We start from the raw sequence: 21,794 nt of genomic DNA, 5'->3' as shown, positions 1-21,794 counted from the left end.
TGCAAAAAAGCTCTTCAGTTACATTGTTTCAAACATTTTAAAATTACCTAAAGATGTACACTCTGAAGAATGAGCATCTGACAAAGACTTCTTCCTGATGTGTGCAAAATTCAGTCAGATCTAGTTAAGGATAAAGGAGAATTTTGCAAAATAAATCCAAAACTAGATATCTTAGAACAAAGAGTGCCTGGGTAGACCTTTAGATCAGCTAAGCAGTTAAAGTACTCTTAAAAAGTCAGGAAGGAGTATGACAAGTAACACTTGGTAGAAACAGAAAAGAAAGTTGTGAATAGAAGATCTTGCTTTCCCTGTGGTTTCTAGCCCTCATTACAACAAGCCATTGACAGTGAGACAGTGAGACGGTGAGACAGTGAGACAATGAAAGAAAAGACAGCTCCATTGACTTAGTTTGTGGAGACTTTCTAGCCTGGAGGAATGGGTCTCTCAACTCAATGAAGCTGACTGTTGACCAATTTGGGTAGTTTTTAGACATGCCATTAAGAGTACCATGGAAGAAGCCACAATTTCAAGTGTGCTTAGTCAAAGATTGATCCTTTCTTATTTACACTAAACTGACATACGAAGTCCTTTGAAGACCTACCAGAACAAGGGAACTTTTCTTATGTCAAACTAAAATAAAAAATATAATAAATGTCCATTTAATTCTCTCTGTTAAATATATCAGGCCCTCCAAGGCATCTGCAGGATATAAAGAGGATGTATTTACACTTTTTCTTCCTCTTTATCAATCGCTATATTTTAAAGTAACCAGTTATAGTTCAAATGAAAAGTAGTTAATGTTCGTAAACACTCCTTGATAAGTTGTTCTTTTCCTCCATTCGTCACATGATACATGACTTCTGTGCCAGTGTGAAGGAAATAATTTCTCCCACAGTGAAATCTTAGATCAGCACTGTCCTGAGTACATGCAGAAGAAGATCTTACTGCCTGAACTTTTTTTATCAATGAACTCTTTAATCTCTAGCTACCTTGCTATATGACTGCCAAATAACCTTGGGGAAAAAAAGCAATAAAACCAAACAATGTCATTGAAAGCAGCTGTTAACTTCAAGTAGCTCTTTACACTGATTATTTATCATTAAATCACAGGAAAAATATTAAGAAGTTACTAAGTCAATAGCATATAGGTTCAATAAGAATTTGAAGCTGTAGGAATTGAGTATTTCGATAATTCAGCATGCCAAGTGCAATCTTATTGCTGCCATCTCTTTTTCACATTTTTAGCTAACATTGCCTAGGGAAAAAATATGCTTCAAAGAAAGACATTTAGGAATTGCACTATGAACTTCACTATTTCCCCCATAATATCTTCTCATATATTACTTGAGCTGGAGCATTTACACCACTGGCATCAGCTACTAATTACTTGTTTGCCCTGTGGCAGCATATCAAGGAATTGAAACCACCACTGATTTCTTTCATTCAGTCCATTGCAGTGCATGCCCCAGAGGCTGTACAGTCTAAATCATGACAGCTTCTTCCATTAATTTCAGGGATTTTTTTAGCAGATCCTTGGACTTTTTGTCAGAAAAAAATAGGATTTTATCAGCACAGTGTAAGGATCTGATTGACAAAAATGTCTGGAGAGTAACAGGAATAAGGGTTTTAATTCATCCTAACATTTTATCCCCACCATGTATTTCAAAGGGCTATTTTTTGCACACTTGTGGTTGTTCGTTAACAGTGTTGTTAGTGAGAGATGCAGCAGCAGCAGTGTTCCCTTCAAAACCATGGCTAGTACCAAAAGACACTAAACTTTGATCTTAGAGCATAACACTTATAAAATAATCAAGGAGACACTGATCTGCAATAGTTTAGCCTCAGTGATCAATCTACAGACAACAAATCAACCTAATGAAGCTTATTGAAAAAAATTGCCAAGAGCCATCTGATTGTTTGCAAGCACTGAGCATATGAGTTAAAAACATTCATGTGAAGATAGCACAAATTTCATCTATTATCAGTAGCACAAAGTGTCAGTCAACATTAGAAAGTCTTTTTAATAGAGAAAAGCTACAAGAGTCAGAAATCTCATAAGCTGAAGTCAAGAAATGTTGCTGAAATCAAGATATAAAGCTGCAGTTACATAAGAATATTAGAAAAGCTAACCAACACAGATAAAGAATGATAACTGTGATGGTTTTGCTAGTGAATTTTCAAAAACACATGAAAGAAATGAAACTAAAAAATGCAGCAGTCCTCCAAAAGGAGCCAGTTAAATGAAGGTTTTATGGTAACGGAATACTTTGGGCTGGATAAGATAGGTCAGGGAAATGTTGAGAAAGGTTATCAAATTGAAAAAAAAATATATAAGGAAGTGATGATCAGGATATGATTGCAAACCACTAACTAAAACCATATAGTGGCGAATGACCTTCCTACCAGGATTTTAAAACGGCCCATCCAGGATACCCAACAGATCATATTAAAAGATACTGCTAAACTCTGCCTATCATTGATAAAAAGTAGTGCAAGAGTCATCAGAGTCACAACAGGATTTTCCTCTTCTGGGCATCTGATTTGAGAAAAAAAAACCAAACTAAACCAAAACCAAAAATATATATTTTTTCACAATAAGCAAGTTATCATCTCAGATTCAACTTGGCCCCAAATAATTCACATTCAGTCCACAGGAGACTAAACAAGAAAGTTATTTGAAGCAATAGCATGTACCTTTTTAGGGAGGAAATCATGCTGAGGAACAAAACTTAATCAAAAACTTGCACACAACAATATACAAAGGTCAAAAAAAGTAATATCTAAGAAGTGGAACATGGTATTAAGGCAACAATGTCATTTCAGACCACTAGGCTACAAGAACAAAGGTCAGTTATGGAAACTTGTTTTCTCCTCCCAGACATGAAAATGCCTGTAAGGTTGAATAACTGATGAAAGAGTTAAGGGAGAGCAACATCTGTACATTAACAGATGTTGCAAGTGCAAAAGGTACATATTAGGAGTTGATGCCCTGGAAGCCTGACACAAACAAGGCTGCCAGAACTTCATGGCCCAGGTCCAATGGATAGTGAGCCTTTACATGTACTCCCAGTAGTTACACAAATAGAAACACCTATAAAACACCTGGACTCATGTACATACAGGCAGACACACAGACTAACATGTACAGAAAACAGCCATCTTTTTATTTAGCAGTGCCTTTTAGAAAACCAAAGATGTTGCCCTGGCAGAGAGGGTAAACAGGTGGAAGATTTCCATTTTATCAGTGTGCCCAGAAAATCTGCAGGAGGGTGGTATATGAACAGCACAGCCTTGATATCTTGTGGAAAGGATCACTGGCTCAGACAAACTGCAGTTTTCTGCCTTTGATGCCAGTTTAGTAGAACAGGTGTTCCAGTGTAAGTACTAATTGAATCTCTAAATTTCCAACAAGTTAAATTAAATTTCTAAATTTCAAACTTCTTTCCAGCAAGTTCTAATTAAAGTTCAGAATACCTTTAAGAGCTTGCTCAGTAATAATTATGGTGTAAGGAAACTGTTAATATAGCCAGCTCTGCTCTCCAACCTAGCAAAGACAAAGTAGCTGCCAAAATGACTGATGATATAATAGACTTTAAATGGAGTTGCACTATGCTTTGTGCACAAAAGCCATTGCAATGCTGAAGAGGGCAGTACCTCCGCCTCTGAGCTCTTGCTTCAGCTTTCCTCACAGAGGGCTGTGGGAAAACAGCACTTAGGCCTGCTTGGGCCCTCCTTTGTCTTTACAGCTTGGTTAAATGAAAAATAATTAATTTTCATTTGAATCCTACTCACTACAGATAGTGGATGATGATACAGGCATTAGAGGCATGCCAACATGGAATAATGTATTTCTGCAGGGCAGTTCAAAGCAGTTAATTAACATTTCTCACAGCTCATAAATGAAATGCTCCTTTCACAATCAAAGATGTAACTTAACCTGTGCAAATCACAAGGTCAGGTTCAGCCCTGATTTGCTGAGAGGAGGTGTGTGTTCTCACAGACAACTTGACTTTGCCTCCTGTCCCATCCACACAGTTTTCAATTTACAGCACATCATCCTTGTAGGAAACTAATAGCAGTTTTGTCTATCTGGACTTTCATGGTCACTCCTGTCAGGTGTACTGGCAGTGTTAGGAAGTATATCTGACATAAATTATGGGTAACAAAAAGTCAGACAGTGACAGACTTACTACCAAAACTGCAATTCCATTTGTTGCAGGAACTGAGATCCAAGTTTCTTGCAGGCTGACCATGTCGTCTGTGACACACAGACCTCAGAACAGACCTTTTCATTGGATTTGCCTGATAAAGTCAGGAAAGACTTTCCTACACAGTCTGGTGTTTAACAATCAAGTCATTAGAGTAAAATGACATTCATTTCTTATACCATGGCAGTCATTCAAGAGTGGATAACAGAATCTTATATGTCTTATGGCTTTTGCAATTTCCAAATAAATATGATCCTAAAATACTAGAGCAACAAAAAATACTGCTGAGGGAAACACAAAGAAGTTACTGTGTCGAACTATGTAGTCATCACTTTGTGCAATGTTCATTGACTTGTACAGAATGATGAACTTTATTCCCCTGTGAGAAGTTAAAGTGCTACATGCCTATTTATAGTGCACACACAGAAAGAAAACCTATCAATCTTCACAGTGCAACTTCTATCTCATTTTTCAGGCATCTTGAATATTTTTGGTTATAGAGAACAGAAATAGATGGCAAGCTAATTAACTCGTTGACTTGATTCTCCCATTCAAAAAGTTGTCATCTTTTAGAAATAGCAGAGGACGGAAAGGGTCATCCCTTACTGCAGAACTCTAGTGTATTGTACTTTGTTTGCCTTGGGTGGCTTTTTCTTTCACAAAAAAATCCCTGAAAATGCAATACATATAAATGATCTTCAGTTCTAGAAAGTTTTGCTCATTTTAGGCAAACATTTAATCCTCTGTTAAATAAAACATGAGCTGTTATTGTACTTAATCTCATAAACACTTCATTGAACACATTCTTAGTCATATTTAATGCAGTAGAAATAGTTTGCTAAAGAAGATCACTTAGTATCTATTGGCTTTAATTCTGCAATCACCACTAGCCAGGAAATGCAAACAGTTTTCAGTTTTATAGTCAGACATAAAAATGGGAGAAAAAACTCTGAGAGCTATAACAAAGTTACTCTTGAACAAATTTTGGAATAGTTTTAATTAGATATTGAAAAAATCAGTTCTAAAATGCAATAATAAAATATCAATTTTAAATGTACTTGTAGATGTTTAATTATTTAAATTTTATTAACTCTATGCACAAAAATTACAACAGCACTTTTAAGCAGTTCGATAAACTAATATTTTTACTTTTTTTTTGCAAGACAGTTATCCAGTTTAGCAGTCTCACAATCTCACATGGATTTCACTAGAGTCATTCTTGTTCCTCCAGGTCAGAATTAATTTCCTAACTGCTATGATTCTTTCAGTTCTCCAGGAAAATCTTCTGGATTATGAAGAAATCCTCCTGCTCTAACTATTGCTCTCCAACTCTGTGAGGAAGGAGAAGATATTTACTGGTGTTAGATACTCCAGCCATAGCAGAGACTTTATCTCAACTACAAATTGCCCATGTACTAACCAGGATAAAAATAATATTATCTTGCCTTGAATATAGATGAAATAAAGTAGTATAAAATTAGCATGTCATTTTTTGGTAATACTGTGAGCCAGGTACAATTTGAGATAAAGATGAGAGCAGTGTGATCGTTCAGAAGGCACCAGTGGGTAAAGTTGCATAAAAAGGATGAGAGGGAAGGGAAGAAAAAAAAAACAACAAAAAAAAGGGGGGGGGGGGAGGAATTTTTACAAAGACATTTAGTGAAAGGATGAGGGTTAATGGATTTAAACTGGAAGAGGGTAGATTTAGATTAGACATTAGGAAGAAATTCTTTGTTGTGAGTGTAGTGAGACACAGTTTGCCCCCAGCTGTTTTGAAGGCCAGGCTGGATGGGGCTTCCAGCACTCTGGTCTTGTGGAAGGTGTCACTTGCATGTTAGGGGCATTGGAATTCGATGATCTTTAAGGTCCCTTCCAACCCAAACCATTCCCTGACTCTATGATTTATTTTATATAAGGCATAATTTTTTATTTCTCTTCTGATTTGTCAGTTGATTTGTTTCTTCATAACACAATTCTTAATCAATCATACATACAGAAAATAACTACTGATTCAGAGAGACAGGAAAAAAGCAAAGCAGATGTTCTAATCTACAAGAAAGTGTTGGAAGTAACAATAGGCTCAGGATCCTCCCACCAGCTTTTGTTCAGATGAACTGACATAAATATTTTGCTTACCAAAGAAAACTTAAACCATAAAGATTTGTATGAAAAGGAAAGGATTACCCAGCTATGGGGGGAAAAAAAAATTGAGTCAGGAATTCACTGATCTGCTGTCACAAGTTGGAAATTTTTTTGACCCATTCAGTGCCTAAGGCAGTCTAATTTGTCTGCTCAATCCCATATGCCAAAGACTCCATGTCCTCCTCCCAGCAGATCTGGAACTCTATGCTACTTGTAATGGTTTTCTCTGATGCTTAAATGCATTCAAATAGTGATTCAGTTATAGAGTACTGTTCGTTTGAAATGACTCATGAAGGAAAAAATAGACACAGATTTCTTCAGGGCCCAGAAACATAAGACTGTTACAATCAGGCAAGAAAGATGCTGTTTCCAGGTACAACTTGGCATCCAAGACAGAGTTAGATTGCAAGTACACGATTAGTTAAAGACTTAGGCCATTCTTTCTTCAATAAACTCCCTCCCACATTTCCTTCCAACTGATCAGTTATATATCCTCAAGAAAAACAAAAACCAACCCAAAACTCGGGGACCTTCTGCCAACAGTGCTTGAATGAATTTTTACAAACTAAGGATTCAACAGGTAAGCCTCAACACTTTTGTTCATTTTTAGCAGATCTTCATGTAGTTTGAACTCCACTGTCAATAAAAGTTTAAAATAAAAGCCACCCTGCGTTTGGTTTGGTTGTCTTTCACATTTACAAAAAGATTTTTTCACTATGTGTTTTAGATCCAGAGGCATTTTTTCAGGACAAATAATTCTCTCATGGAGCTTCTGAAGTCTTTTCTGTTCCAGCCTTTACATCAGCTTACAGTCTATCATTCAAGTATGACGGTCTCAGAAAAACGAACAAAAAAATGACATTACTTCTCACTCAGGATCATTTCTCATTTACTTGAAATACTGAGGACCAGAGACTTTGAAACAGGCAGGGTGATTTACTGATTACAACTTAGAATTTGGCCTTACTGGAACTATAAGGTGTAGGCAGTGAAGCGTTATAAACAGAACAGAATGATTTCAGTGTGTTTCACTTGACAAATCAAGGAGTAACTCTACAGTTTCCCATTTCAGACACCTTTAGAAATATCTATTTGTACCAAAGGTCTCTAGATTGTCCCATGGTTTTGCAATAAAATCTTTGGAGGCTCAAGTCGTGCCTGTCTCTCCACCTCTCAAGCATTTAGTTGAGCAGCCCCAAGCCCTCAGCCATTGTCTGACCTGGAGGCAGAACATTTTCTGTTATTCATCAATATAATGAAGGCAGAATGGCATAGCTTTACCTCAACCACACTCTCAAGCTATAGACCACAGAAGGAAACATAGACAACATGGGAGGACTATGGGGATGCTGCTCAACACTGTAGGGCAGAAATCAGTGTGGCTAACACTGAATTAGAGTTCAGGCTGGCCTGCACTTTGAAGTTTAACAAAAAGGGCTTTTTAAAATATGTTAATAGCAAAAGGCAGGCCAGAAATAACATTGGTCCGTTGCTTGATAATCATGGACAGATAATAAATAGGGAAATAGACAAAGCAGAGATATTTAATGCTTTCTTCACGTCTATCATCCATCTGATTACGGGCTTGAACACCCCCAGAGCCCTGGTCCAATGAACTATGACTGTGCAAACAACAATAGCACAATCAGCCTTGAACTTGTGCTGTTCCAACTGCATCTTTATAAGCTTGTAAGGCCTGATGGGATTAATCTAAGGGCACTTAAAGTGATGGCAGAATTCATAGTGAAACCCCTCTCAATGATTTTTCAATGCTCTTGGGAATATGGAGAGGCATCAGTTGAATGGAAGTTGGTAAATGTTGTCCCAGTCTTCAAGAAGGGCCACAGAGATGACCCTGGTAAATAAGCCCTATTAGCCTCAGCTCAGTGCCTGGTAAGGTTATGGAGATGATTATTCTGGGACGTACAGAAAAACACATAAAAATCAACACAGTCATTGGTTCCAGCCAACTTGGATTCATTAGGGGAAAGTCCTGCTTAAGTAACTTGATTTCTTCGTATGACAAGGTAACCCACCTAGCTGACCAAGGGAAGCCAGCTGATGTAATCTTTCTGGATTAGACTTCAGAAAGGCCTTTGATAATATGTCTCACAGTATCCTTCTAAATAAAATGTCCAGCATCCAGATGGACAAGCACATAATGTGATGGGTGACCAATTGGCTGATGGGTCAAGCACAAAGGGTCATAATAAATGGGGTCACATCAGGCTGGCCACTGGTCACCTGCAGGGTTCCACAGGGATGCATTTTAGGGTTACTTCTCTTTAATATATTCATAAATTACTTAGATGCAGGACTTGGAGGCTTACTAATTAAGTTTGCAGATGACACCAAATGAGGGGGAACAGTTGACAGTCCTGAGGGCAGAGGGGCCCTGCAGAGGGATGCTGACAGATCAGAGTGCTGGGCAGTTGCCAGTCATATGAAGTTTAACAAGGAGAAGTGCAAGATCTTACACCTGGGAAATGGTAACTCTGTATATTCATACACTCTGGGAAGTGAGAGACTGGAGAGCAGCCCTGCAGAAAGGGATCTGGGGGTTCTGGTTGACAGCAAGTTGATCATGAACCAATAGTGTGCCCTGGCAGCCAGGAGGGACAACTGAGTCCTGGGGTGCATCAAGCATGGCACTGCTGGCTGTCAAGGGAGGGGATTGTCTGATTTCTCACTTTACTCTGCATTGGTGTGGCCCCATCCTGAGTACTGTGTGCAGGGTTGGGTGCCACAGTACAAAAAGGACTTAGAGCTACTGGAGAGTGTCCAGGGGAGGGCTACAAGGTTGGTGAAGGGTTTAAAGGGAAAGCTGTATGAGGCTGAAGGAACTTGGTCTGTTCAGTCTAGAGGAGACTGAGGGGAGACATGGCAGCTCACTGCTTCCTCCACGGAAAGGGAGACACAACCTTGTAGCGGGAGGAGCCATTCTTGCTCCTGAAGCTCGACGAGCTGCTGGTCTCTTCCAGGACTCCAGACCCCACACACCACTTCCAGGGTAGAAGTGTAGCGGGAAGAGCCTTTCTTGCTCCAGAGGCTCGATGAGCTCCATGCCTCTCCATGCCTCACACCAGAGTGAGCTGAGGTTCCCTCTGTGGGTGTGTGTCCCACCTTTATTGGTCCCCTGATCTTGCTCATGCCCAATAGGGGCCTGTCCTAATCAGGCATAGGTGGACTCACACCCACTCACTGGCAATTCGAGGCACCTGGTTTATCTTGTTTCTCTACACAACCTCTTCTCTCTGCTGACCCATGATAGGACCTGAGGGAATGGTGGGAAGATGTGCTGGGGTAAGTTTAGGTTAGATATAAGGACAGAGTTTGCCACCCAGAGGGCAGCTGTGGCACAAGCTCCCCAGGGAAGTGGTCACAGCACCAAGCCTGCCTGAGTTGAAAACAAGTGTTTGGATGATGCTCTAAGGCACATGGTGTGAATCTTGGGGTGCCCTACACAGGGGCAGGAGTTGGACAGTGGGATCCCTTCCAACTTGGTAGATTCTATGATTCTATGAAGCTTCCCATTCACCTCAAGTCCAACACAGAAATTCTTTTCCATCTATGAATTTCACTCAGCATTCAGCACGCGAATTGTATTTTGGCAAGCAATGCTCATCTGGCTCAGTCTCTCCATATAAGTATACACCAAGTGAATACATATTCCTTTTTTAAGCAAAGTCTTGGCTTAGAACATGCTTTTTTAATAAAATCTGGAGTTTCAGGAAGTATGTCCTTTTTACAGAGATTGGTGTGGGAAGAGGAATACTTCACAATAACTAATTACTTGGGTAAAAGGGAATTACAGTTCTTCATTAACTTTTTTCATCCTTCAGTTTCCTGCTCACTGTATGAATATAACAAAGGCTCAGTAAACCTTACCAAAAAGTGAACGAAAGATTTCAGTTTACTATCAATAGCAAACACACTATTTGTTAGTGCTATGTAAAATGCTCTTAATATTGCCTAACACCCCTGCTGTGAAAAAGAGTTAGCACATACTACCTGCCTTTATGTGTATCTATCTGCTTCATAACAGGAAGCTCTAAACTTCACTATTTCTGGAAACAGAAACAGGGATTAGGTAATACACATCAGCACACATTTGTATACACCTGAAATAAGATGTTCCTTCTTCTGTAGCAATTTCCACTAAAGTCATTATTTTCAAGTGATACAACAGCAATAATATCAGAGCAGCTGTAATACAAATAAGACCCCAGTTATGTAATGCCACATGTGCCATTAACATATGCCAGACATATGAAACCTCCAGTAATTTTCGCCATAAGTAATTTAATATTACCTCATATTAGTAACCTACATCAGACAAATATTCTGGTCCCACTGTTGTGGTATACTCGAACAGGATGATTCACAGCCGCCTAATTGAAACCAAGCAAGTCCTGGAGCAACACAACTCTCCACTCAGATTCATTGAGAACATTTATAAGGGCATTTTTCAAAGAGGTATTTTATTTGCAATAAAACTTTCCAGCTATAACTGATACGTTAGTAAATATTCCATTCACATTTGTTCTTTGCTTAATTATAATGAGTTCAAACAGCTGGAGCAATACAACAACAAAAATGGAACCTCTAATCCTTATTATGCATATTAGAATATGCATTCTCTGCAGAAGAGGTTGGATTTTACGGAAACCCCAGGGGGTTTATTGAAAGTCATCTAGAAAACCAGAAAAAAAGTAAGTATTCACTTCCATATCTCAATACAAATAGTTTAAATAGAAACACAGATGGATTAGGATGCTTGGAATCACAAGAGACTGTATGGCTAGCAAGGTTTCAAAACTCATGGTAGGGTAACAAGTAGAGTAATTTTTTCAAAACAGATTAGCTCATGAAAGAGGTAATTCTAAAATCCGCCTTTCTGGCAGGAAGCTCACCCACTGGAGGTGCTTCAGCCAAGGAAAGTGCCCTTTGCTGCAGAGGCAGAGGAGGCAAGGGAGCAACCCCATAAGGGGTGAACCACAGCAGCACCTGCCTGCTGGCTGTGTCACAGCACTGAATACACAGTTGGTTCACTAGTACAAGTGTGATCCAAAAGGTTATATTTTCAAAGAGACTCAGAATCTGTGACTTTCAAAACACAATATTCACACCAAGTGCTCTAAGTAGCCTTAAAAGACAGGATCCACAGTGAGAGAAAACAAATTTAGAGGTATTAAATTATTTTTTATTGTATTTACTTTAAAATTCTATTTAAAAACATAGGTAGAAGCATCAGACACACATTACACAGTACTTCCTGAACTGAAGCATGTTTTGCAAACTCAGACAATGTAACACCTTGGTGCTGAAAAGAACAAGGGAGTTTAAGAAAAAAAGAAGCAGCGAGTTTAAGGTGAGGTTCAACACACAAGAGGAGGACAAACTGTTGCCACACCATTCCATCCAGAGCTGGCAAAAAAAAATGCACAGACCTGGTTTTATCAGATATTCCATTTTTTTAAGAATCAAACTCTTTCCTAGGAATGCTCTTGTTTTCACCAGACATTGCTAGCATTGTGAGCCCATGTTTTTTTATCACAGCTAAGCATTTCATTCTGAATGCTCTGACTGCAGTTCTGAACCAGGCATTTTGGCCAGTTTCTTGCAGCTAAAATCACTGAATTTTAAAACTTCCACTGCACAACACATTTCATGCTTACTTCTGTTCCTAATACTGATGACAAAGGAGTCTTTCAGCTTTCAGAAACTGCTGTATGCTCTGAAGCTTGCCTGCTTTTTTCTGAAAAGATTGGTTTACTAATGGAAGAAAGGGACAGCAGCCCATTAAATAAGATGCTTACATGGAGCACTGTTCCATTACATGCATTCTATTTCAGTGCTTCAGTGGAGGGAACTTGGTGCTAATTTTGACACTGACAGCAGAAGCTCATGAAGCAAGAAGTAACTTATTAGGAACAGAAAGGTTTGCAAGTTTATTCAAACAGTGCACTAAGCAACACTAAGAACCCTTTCTGAAGGAGGAACCTGTACATGCAACATCATGTCTTTTTTTTTTTTTTTTTTTTTTTTTTCTCAAGGTAAACAGTAACCTTTCAGTTTATGGTTCTATTTCACCTCTATCTAATGCATAACTTGGATTACAAAATGTTTTCATTCTTTTCTGGAGTGTTTTACTTACACCACAGTATTAAGCAAACTATGACAGTTAACAAAGAGTAATTTAGAAGTCACTTGTGACATGATTGAGTAAAACAAGATATTTGGCTTGGCCACAGTCTCCTCTACACCAATGCTGCCCCAACTGCTAGAGAGAATCTCCCTCCATTCTCCCCACAACTCCAGCTGGAATGTAATCACCCTTCTGTCCTCATAAACTCATAGAACTCAATACCCAGGCAGAGACACTCTTTGCCGTGGGATATAGAAACTGCTAGTGCTAAGCAGGGATATCTCTGTGCTCTGCAGATCACTGCTGAGAACTTGAGACATTTCACCTGGCACATGGTGACCAAGCTGAGCTCATGAGACTCATGAGAGAAGAGCAGGAGGATATCAAGAAGCTGTCCCAGTGGTCTCCAGATGTGGTGGGAAATGAACAGAAGTCACGAAGGAATTCTCAAACCTTGTGATTTTCCCACTATCGCATCTTTGTAAGCATCTTCCTCAACTATCGCTTTCTCTACACACCCCCGTGTGGCAGTATCCTTCACTGCACGTTCGGTTAAGCTACAAAATGTCATTACACAGCCGGGTCAGGGTAGCACTGCATGGTCGGTAACACCAGGTCCACTTTGGGGAGCTTATTCAGGAGTTCCTCTTTGGATGTTCAGTGTCTTAAGACCTAGTTCTATAAAACAAATAATATTAACAGGAAGTCAACAGCTGGAACTTCTCAAAGCTGGTGACTCTGACTTTGTACTGACTCATTGGTTTCCATTCTTTTCTCCCCTCTCCCGTTTCCTCATGCCTCTTCCCACTTCCCTCTTTCCCTAACCCTAGCCCTTACCCTTCCATCCCCTCCTCCTTTCCCCTTTACTCTCGTTCTTTTCCCTTTCCTTCCTTCTCGTTCCTCTGCAGACTTATGTGATTTAAATGCCACATTTTTATATCAGTCTGCTTTTGACAAGAAAATGTTTTTTGCCATCATTTTGCCTTTTCATTTGATACCATAAATGAACATTATCCTAAATATTCCCAAAGAGGAAAAGAAGACATTTATACTAAAAAAGTACTTCAGGGAAAATAGTAATAATTTTTCATATTACAAAAAGTGTAAGTGTTTTCAAAGGATCAAAGGTCACCTTTGAGCTAAATATTCTAGAGCTGTATGTCTGTTTTCTACTAGATTCTCTCCTGATATTTAATACACTTAAGTCTTCCACAAAAAAATAAAACATAGCCCTTCAATAACACACTGAACATTACAAAAGATACAAATGCTGTTAGAAAAGTGAAGTTGGAAATAAAATGTTGAGTCACATAGGTTTAGTTTATTCGAAGACAAAACATAACATTGTAGAATCCATTAGGTTGGAAAAGACTCTTAAGATCAAGTCCAGTGATAAACCTAACACTGCCAAGTCCCTAAGCACCACACCTACACAGGCTAACAACTGCACATCTGGACTGGGGTATTCAAATTACTTGTAAAGATATTCATAGTCAATCTGTAGCACAGTACACAGCGTGGGCAAAAAGGTGTTTGATATGGTGCTTTGAATCTTTGAATACTACCTTGCAATACACTACATAAGAAAAGCAAATTACCTCTATATGCAACAATAAACACATTTGAATTTTTAAATTAACTATAAGAAAAATGTGAAAATACATCCTATGAATGTTGCTTGGGAGTTTAGAACACACCATAAAATAACTGAGTTTAGGATTCTGTAAAAACATGTGTCCAGCACTGAAAATCTCATGTTAAATCTCCAGTTTTCTGGAGTAAAATCAGATCTCCAGTTCATATAAGAGTGAATGGTGAAAGAAGATGTGGAAATACTTCAGCTAATTCTGTGCTGTAATAGCCAGAGTAATAACATCATCTGTAGGGTATAAACTTTTGAAAGAATATAAAACTTTTTTTCTAAATTTCCAAGTTTCATGTCAAAATAGTTTTTGAACCACTAAGGTAAAGTGATCATTAAATATAGGGTAAAACATGAAGCAGTAGCATAATGCTTCATATCACATTTTAGAGGAGAAAAAAATGGTGATTAAATGTAAATACGGCAATGCCAAAACAATAAAAAATATTCTTAATCTGCAGGATTTAGCAGAGGACTGACATCAGGTTTTTTAATGGGTAAGGAATATAAATGAGTAAGCAAAAAACTCTTCAGTAATTGTAACCTATCACTAAGCTGATTTGTGTTCTCAACCAAATGAAGGAAGTTTTATAATACATTGTAATAATCCTCTCAAGTGCTCAGTGACTATTCAGAGAGAAAAAGACTGTGTGCAACCAATCCAGATTTACAAAAAGACACTAGCTGTAAAACACATCTTCTGGTTTTGTAATTTTGAGAGCTGCAGTCAGTCCACCAACACCTTTTCACCTTTTTTTTTTTTTTTTTTTTTTTTTTTTAATAGATACATCCTAACTGCCCAGGACAAAAGGGAGTACAAAATGGGATCCATTAGGATGACAACTTCCAAGCTACACACCAGGTCTGTCTAGGAGATAGTTACATACCAAAATGTTTTATGTGTTAGAAATTATTTTGTTTCACATTTGAATGAAATACAGGGTTTCAGATTTCTAAAGAAAAATAATCAGAAACAGTGAGGAATATCTGTGGGGTTTTGAATTGTTGATACAAACACAGGTTTACATTGATATGTGAATATTTTACAGACTATGATTCAAGAAATAAATGAGCCAGTTTACACATCTCAAGAGTTAATATACAGTCTCAACAGCAGACATTCTCTAGGTAAGCTGTCCCACTCACGCTGCTACATTTAGATGAAGTGATCATTAGCAAGATTACAGTAATACCTTGCTGTGCTTTCATGGTGCCAAAAATTATTAGATGGAGAATGATCAATGTGCTAATGGGAATAAATTAAATTAGTAAGGAAAATGGGTTTATTTCACAAAGGTCTGGCGAGTTTATAGCAATATGTGCTGCCTTCATTGAGTCACTCTCCAGTAATCCACATAGTTATCAAAACAAAACACTGAGAGTATCATTAGCGTACAATGACTGTTCAGTATGGTTACATCTTCTGTTGTGACAGGGAGCATCAGCAAAGCAAAATCTAGCACAGAAGGTAATAGGGAAAGGTTGGAAAGAAAAACTGCTAGCATGCTGTGAAGTGCTGTGAAATGATAAAGATAATAGTTGTTGAATGTGTGTAGGACTGTGCGAAGATAATATACCTGGCAAAAGAGGAAAATTGTGAATAAAGAATCATCTTTAAAAAGGAGAAATTAGAGATTATACTTTGGAATCAGAAATGTAATTTATAAAAACTTCAGCTTATAAAACGGATGGGTATTTATAAGTCTAGTAAAGCATTTCTACAAGGACTCAAAGAGAACCTAATCTGTATTTATATACCAAAATAAATGAAAAATTTTGTGTTATTTATACTGAATTTTCCTCAAGGTTACTGGAGTTTCCTTTGAGGTTAAATTTTAAACAAATGTAAAAATCTAGGTGCTATAAATTTATCAAAGGAAAACTCCAAATGAAACAAGAAAAACATACCCATTAAAAAGCCTTTATGCTGTCCAGAATTAGCAAGCTCAATTTAAGGGGCTCTAAAGGGGTTGAATATAACAATAAAAATTTATTACCTCTATTTCACTTCCTTTTACTTCCTTTATTCATCCTTCCAGTGCTGAGTCAACAGCCAATGGTGTTAGTGGACATGTGACATAGCACTGACAGAAAACACAGATAATTGTGCTTATGGCAGAGATCCTTTTGGCATGGTAGCCAGCAGACTACTCCTGCAGGAAGCATCATGATTCCACAGCTGTGTTCAGTCCCTTGAGTTCCTGATGTGCCTAATTCCGCCTTCTCCTAGTATTCCTTTGTGTCTGGTGCAATTTGTTTGATCACCTCTGCTTATTCAAGTGTCTCAGTATTAGTATAGAGAATCTGTAGTACTTCACAAGTCATTTCAATTAGTGCTGGCCTTTTCACCATTTGTCAGTATCCCAGTTCGAAACCAGCTCCTCCTCACACCACTTTTTTCCTTCATCAGAATGTTTTTTTTATAGAAGACTTGTGTTCCAATCATCCCTAATTCTCACCATTTTATGTCACAAATGTCCAGCAGTCTCCCTGCAGAAAGAAAGCAGTTTGGGCCTTAGCTTCTCCATGCTTCTATTGACTTGAATTTAACTACTGAGATTTACATCTGCTCAGAGTGTGTGCATGTGCATTTCAGTGCTTTTTATATACCATCTCAGAGCACAGACCCGTATCCTTTTTAATTTATGGCAGCTGTTAATTAGTGAGGTGTCAAGTTTTAAACAGGTGTCTGAATTATCAGAAATAAAATAGTTGTCTAAAATATCTATGTTGAATTCTTAGCTGAGCTTACTACTCATACCATCAAGTTACTTTTACAACATGAGGGAGAATTTTCACATATAAAATATATGCTTTACACAGCACAATAGCTGTGTAATATCATATAAAATCACATATTATCAAAGAAATGGCACACATTAATGTATCATACTGATATCCATTAAAGGGATAATGTTTTGTTTCAAATGGATTAAAATATTACTGAGAAATTATATTTTTTCTAACATAATTTTTTTATCCTAATCAAATGAAAACCCAGCAATTAATTATAAGGGAATATCTTCTTATGGTGAATATCACAGATACTGGTAATGCAGACAGCTTTCAACCACATGTGAAGGAAGCTAATTTTTTTTTTCTTTTGCCGATTCAGAGAAAGAAGAGCCCAAATTCTCTGGATGTCAGTGCGGATGTGTATGTGCAGTATGCTTCAGCATACTGCAATTTATCCATTCAGCCTCTACAGGGCTGCTTGAGAAACACAAAGGAGTGAGAAAGTAGTACTAAAATGAGGGTGTTTGTAATTTGAGAGGTGCAAAATAAACTACTGAAAATAGCTCTCTTATACATTAATCCATCTCCAAGTAGATTATTTATCTGAGAGGGTTGCATAGATCTGGGGAAAACAACCAACAAAATCAAAAAGACAAAACATTGTATTATCTAGCTAAATTTTAAAAATAGAGTTTTAAATAATAAAACAAATAGAGAAATGTTGTTTAAATTCCAAGAACCAAGAACAAGACAGTTCTTTGCATGAGAAGTAATAAAATAGTTACCAAGACAGACATAGAAAAATGAAATTGTAATTTCCACAGTGAATCTTCTTCACTATAGGGAGGATATCCACTGATCTTGCTTCATTGCCTCCAACACTGAAACTTGAAGTGGTATGAGTCCAATCTATTCAGTTTGCCTTCTTATTTTGAGCATTTAGTTTAAGTTGCCTTTAAGGACCTGATTATTTTTGGAAACACTGAAGTTTCCCAACGACATTCCCAAAGCACTTACAGCTAGGCACCCTGGAATATTAGGTCTTATAGATATAATTATACTACATCAAGTGACATATATCTGAGTAGGAGTATATCCCGCATACCTCTCTGATTCCCACTGAACAGCATCTGGAACATCACAGTAGATGTAAAGTGTAATTATTACTACAATTTCTGTCCTTATCTTATTACTGAGTCAGTTTTACATAGGAGGCCCATTAAAAATTTCCCATCCTATGTAGATTCAGGTGAAGTGTCACAGCACAAACAGAAGATGTCTCCCTGGACATCTTCCTGTCTTAACAATTCAAGTAATTCTCAAGGGAAATAAATGCACAAGAAACTAATGCCATCCACAGTCATCAGCTGCCATTACAAACACATGCACACTAAATAGATGCTGAGAGTCCTGCTTACAGCACTAATTTCACAGCCTAAAATGTTTTAGTTTTTCTGTGATCTAACATTTTACAGTGTGTAAAATATTCTTCTTCCTCCCTTTCTGGACACCAAACTGTACACCTCTATATGTGATTCTCCTGTCCTCAGTTTCACAAGGGATTTGTGCATTGCCTGATCTACTGTGAGTTTGCATTTGTTTACATCAACATCAGTAAGAACTTTAAAACTCATTTTTAGTTTATTCATGGAAATGCTGGCACTGACTGTGAAAAATACTTTTAAGTAAGTGGGTGCCACAGAAAGCACCAACCCAGCTTCACACTGTTTAGTAACTTACAGATATATATGACTTTTAAGTGAGACAATTTTGAAAAGTTAAGGAGTCTTAAATTTGGATATTTGGAAGGCCCCAATCCTTCCTCTGTGACCCATTTCTGCCCTTTCAGCTGTCACCAAAGTTACAAATTCTGTCAAGACTTCTTTAGCATATACAATAAGATAAGAGCTTCTTAAAAAAAGGTGAAACTGCGGTATGATCCCTAAAACACTTAAATATTCCCATAATTTATTTGTCCTACATAATTTTTCCACTGTGTTATTTCAAAAGCTGATTATAGCCTCATTTTTCTGTTGTCTAAGTCCTTACTAACTCAATTTGAATCATTCAATTTTCTCTTGGTTTAACCTTGTCCAACCAGAGCAGAATTTGTCATGTATAGCTTCGGCTTCCTGAAAAATTCAAACCAAAATGAAACCAAAAATCCATGTAATAATGAAAAGTTAAGCAGCTTTCTTTATCAAGAGAACATTCTAATTTAACTAGAATCTTTGGACTGGAGCTGAAGGCAACCTTCACAGATGCAACCCCAGTATCCCTGCCTGTGGCTGCAAACAAAATCAATTTTCTAGTTTGGTTAAATAAAGCAGTACATGAAAATCTAACATATCTCCATCCACATCTTCTGTACTCCTCCATCCCCAGGCTTTTCTAAGTTTCAGGTCTCCCATCCTCCATTCTTTCCCTTTCTGGGATTTGATATCCTCTTGCTTCTTACACAAAGAGCTAATTCTGCCTTGGGAGCCATTAGTCAGATGCCTGAGGAAACCCTCAAATTTCTTACTGAGTTGACCCTCCACTAATTTTTATCAAGCTACTCAGTCCCCAAGGCTCCCTTTTCCTCCAGCCAGTAAATCTGCCCCTCTCAACATTACACCAGTAAACAAATCTCCCCACTGCTATAAGCCTTGTCCCCTTTAGCACTGTCCTGTCTTTTAACCACATGCCCCTGTCTCCAGTCCTGAATCCAAGTTCTTCACGAGTTTTTTTATGGACATTTATAAGACAGAAATAGAGAGCTTATAATTCACCAGTCATTTTTGTAATATTGCCCTTTCAGAACAATGGCAGTTTGAAATTAAACTAACTGGGGCTTGACTTGTCAGTCAAAGCAGCTAGAGAAGAACTGTGTTACTTCACTGACACATATCTCTGCCATGGATCAGAGCAAAGGTACATAAACTGTCAAGCAAAGTGTGACATGCATGAGGCTCTCAGATAAATTCATTCTCATTAAATGGGTTCACAGAAGCAATAGACATCACAATCTCATTTCCATCTGCAAAGTTAATCATGTATGCTTTGGGACTCATTTTCTTAACAAGAATAAATTTCACTCCTTTGTGTACAAGCAATTTAGCATTTTGTCAGATCAGGTCAGCTTCTTCAGCTGGTATGAAACTCATACAAGGCCAGAAGTGTCTGGGTGTTGGCCTTGATGTCTCCATAAGAAAACTTGAGATGCTTACCCTGACTGACAAACGCACACAGGAAAGTGAGAAAAAATTCAAATTGCATATCACAAGCATCTTTTTAACAGAGAAGTGTATTAACCTCTAGAATAAAAAGCTATATGAAATGACCATGGAGCACACCCCATTGCCTGATCTTTTAAAAAACAAGAGCAGGTAATTTTCCTGAACCTATGTTCCAGTTCTAATAAATGTTGTCAGATCTGACACAGGAATCACCTGGTGAAATTTTGAGGTTTATTTTACATGAGAAGCCAGAGGTGCTGTTTCCAGTCCTAAAATCCATAAATCTATTAAGTCCATAGAACAGTGCCAGATCATACCCAGCTCATAATGTAAATTTAAAGAAGGCTGTCCTATGGTGAGTCTAGTCCTTGTTAGCTATAACAAGCTCTCTGGAATGTTCAACATTAAATATATAATACAAACAGCTGCTCAGGTCACTGCACAGGGAACTTAAGGAAGCAACAGTTTTAAAAGGGATAGCTCAGAAAAAAGTATGTTCTACTGTAAAACCAGGTGTGGAAACATTAAACAGAGGATGTATCCTGACAGATGGGGCAAGAACTATTTAAGCAGAAGACACATGGGAAAGAAAACAGTGTTTCCTTCCCCTTAAAATGAGTGTCCAAGGTGTCAAAATAACACTTTACAGTGCTCTTTAAAAGTCCTCCAACTACCACACTCTAATGTGTGCAGAAGACTGGACACCTCACTTCAAGATATGTAATACAGAGTAACATGTTCGGCATGGCAAGGAAGAAATCTGCTCTCCTTGACACTGAAACTGCCCAAACCCCAGTCCGATGTTTTTAAGATAGGAGTACAGATATGAGGTATTTGTTTAAAAGTTATTTTCTTCACATTCTGCAAGGTGATACTAAACACAAATTAATAAGCTCCTGAAAAAAAATAATATGTTATTGCAGTTCTGTTTTTAACCCACACTTGCTGAGCAGCAAGCACTACGAATAAAAATATTACTCAGAGGTGTATTGCTACAGGAGCTAATTAATTTTTGTGACACCTCACGGTGCTTTTAGCACTACTCATGTCCATGAAGTCTACATAAAAGGGAGCTGTTGTAAAGTAGATTCATGGCAGCATGACTTAAATAATCTTTGAATGACAAATGGAAGCACTGTTAAATGCAAATAACTTTCACAACATGTACTCTTAAGACATAAAATAAAAAATACAAGCCTCTGTACAGTGAAAAGTAATTATACTGCAGCCTTCTTTTACATGAAGTCAATGCTACACCTGACATTCTCAAAACTTCTTTGACCCTCCTTTTCTCCTAGAAAGATTTCCCTTGCACCCTCTAATTCTCCATTGCTTCATCAGAAGTACTGCTCTGCTGCCACTTTGTTTAGACTTGAGCCACACAATTACCTTTTCTCATACCCACTGAGTGTTTATTATGCCAGGAACAGAGTGGAGTACCCTTTCTGATAGCTCAAGTGATCCTGAACTCTTCTTTGTAAGCACTCTGATACAAACACATACAATACTGAAGTATGTTTTCATTCCTCCTCTTTTTCATCTGTGTCACAGCTCTGCATGTAAAATTTTGTTGTGTGCACACACTGCACTCATTTCCTGAAAATAAAGGACACCCAAAACATTGCTTTCTATACAAGCTTCTGGTAGCTCTTGGTCTTGTAACTGTGAACGCCTTTCAAGAACTCAGAGTAAACAGTTTC

The sequence above is a fragment of the Calypte anna genome, chromosome Z, assembly GCF_003957555.1.
Source record: "Calypte anna isolate BGI_N300 chromosome Z, bCalAnn1_v1.p, whole genome shotgun sequence".
In the NCBI taxonomy this organism is placed as follows: Eukaryota; Metazoa; Chordata; class Aves; order Apodiformes; family Trochilidae; genus Calypte; species Calypte anna.
The sequence above is the reverse complement of the archived record's forward strand: the minus strand, read 5'-3'. Positions refer to the sequence as shown.